The sequence below is a fragment of the Penaeus vannamei genome, chromosome 14, assembly GCF_042767895.1.
Source record: "Penaeus vannamei isolate JL-2024 chromosome 14, ASM4276789v1, whole genome shotgun sequence".
Classification (NCBI taxonomy): domain Eukaryota; kingdom Metazoa; phylum Arthropoda; class Malacostraca; order Decapoda; family Penaeidae; genus Penaeus; species Penaeus vannamei.
In genome coordinates, this window is record NC_091562.1 from 18,669,829 (window position 1) to 18,672,328 (window position 2,500).

A 2,500-nucleotide genomic window follows, 5' to 3' on the forward strand; every position below is an offset into this window, starting at 1 on the left:
ATCCCCTCTTACAACTTTACAACCTCTGCCTCAGACATGGATATGTGCCACAAGATTGGACAAAGAGCCTAATTGTACCTGTTCCTAAGCCTGGCACTGAGAAATTTAGACCAATATCCCTTACATCTTCCTTCTGTAAAGTGTTGGAACGCATCCTCCTGAATCGCCTTATGTATCGCCTTCAGGATAAACTCTCACCCAGATTATATGGATTCTTGCCACAGCGCAGCACACACCACTGTCTATTGGAGCTATACACCCGCCTCTCCTCTACAAGTCTTGTGGCGTTCATGGACCTGAAAAGTGCCTTTGACATTGCAAATCCAGATGTGATCCTCGACCAACTTGTGGACTTTGGTATTTGTGGAAACCTATTGCGATGGATACGAGGATACCTAAGCAATAGATCATCCTATGTCCTCTTTAAAGGTGCCTGCAGCACACCCAAGTGCTTTGGTCTTGGGACTCCACAGGGAGGAGTCCTTAGTCCATTTCTTTTCAATATCCTTATGCACCGCCTCATCTCCAAGCTCCCTGACATCCCAGGGACAACAATCACATGCTATGCTGACGACATCTGTGTTCACTCCAACTCCCCAGAAGATTTGCAGCATTTCTTACATTCATTTTACGAGTCGTCCTCTTCATGTGGCCTTATTATTATCCTGAAAAAAGCAGGATCTTCACTCCACAAAACCCACGAACACTGCCTGAATTTTCAGTGGGCCCTAGCATTATACCATTCTGGACACAGTATAAGCGTTTTAAGCAGGGCAAAAATTCTTACCGATAGGCCAAGCGCTGTACCGTTCCCTGCTTAAAACGCTTTCCAAGGCAGGCAGGCCCTGTTCAGTGATGCCAGACATGTGGAAGTGTCTTTTTATAAAGTTCAAATCATAACAGTCCTTGATGAGCATAGAAATATCAAAATAACACACGAAATATACATAGTTGGGTTTTAAAAGTAATATTCCCACCAACAATATCGGAAAGAGATAACTTATGCACAAGTCGAGGGTGGAGCTTATTTCACTGGCGGTTGGTAACAGTTTGAGCGCGCAATTCAAAACAACTGACAAGCTAGCGCCGCATCAAGATGTCAGATTAAATCTACCCAAACATTTTAAAAAAGCGCAATATTTTCTCCTATATTCATATAAAGTGCCTCTAAAACAATGACACCCACTTTCAATTGACAGCCCTTTCATTCTGACGCATTATCAAAACAAATGAATATCCCTGAATTGAAATATAAGCCTACCCATTCCCATATATCCGATTTTATGAGGTTAAATATAACAAATCATCGAATACAATATCAACAGAAGAATGTTGCTAGAATATCTCAGACTTTTTTCACTTGAATTATTCTTTATTTCATAGAATAGCAGATATATGCTCGATTTAGAGAGACAAGGAGTTTAACAATAAGAGGTAAATTGTTCGTCTTATAATAATTGATTATTTATAAGTAAAACACTTTTCATTCCCATAATCTCCAGTATCTTCTTTCGTTTTCAGTTAATTTCATTTTCTTTGAATATGATTTTAAGAAAATTATAGAATCAAATACCGTGAAATAATTATTTATCTGATAAGATATTAAGCGGAGTTCCTGGCCAACGCCTGCATTCGAAGGATCGTGACCAGTACGGTACGCGACCGACGCCGGTGCCATGGTGACGGTACACCGCTTGACTTAGCAAGCGCGTCTAGCCATCTACGGAGGTCGCTTGAGAAAGCAAGCGAAATGCTTGAGTTAGCAAGAAAAGCGCTTGAGATTTCAGGCAAGAACTTTCCCTGCTTAAAACGCCTTATATTTATTTGGGCTCTCCAGTCCGAGTCCTTCCCACCACCCTGGCACGTCAGCATGTTCATCCCATTGTTCAGGAATTGTTAACACAGTTGCATCGGCGCCTTGAACCCCTCCGCTGGTTAACCAACAATGCTGCTGGGGTCTCCATTCCTTTGGCCAGAAATATCTATACTGCATTTATCCATTCACTAGTTGATTACCTATCTCCAGCTCTTAGTCAACTCTCCAAGACAGTGCTAGATCCGCTTGAAAAAAAAAATCAAAATAAAATAATGCGCTGCATTCTAGGATGCCCAATGTCTACTAGGATTGTTAATATGCAGCAAGAACTTCATCTCCCTCCTTTAGTAGAACGAATCTATGCCAATGTAACATGCTTTACTGTTAAGTGTCTCCACTCCCCCAATCTTGCTCCACATTATGCAGGCATCATTAGAATGTCACTTGGCCCCAATTTTCGTCGCCCACAACTCCGACCAGGTGGCTGTGCACTTATTAGGAATGTTTGCCGAAACCTTAGAATATTGGATATCAATGTTCCCCAAGAGGAAGTTGACCATGGTCCTCCTCCTTGGCAGATTCCTCCAGTATCTGTTTCCTACACACCCACTTGTAGGAGGGACCCCCCCTGCCAACAGAAACAACTAGCCCTCGAGACCATTGCCAAAGTAATGTCTTCCATTC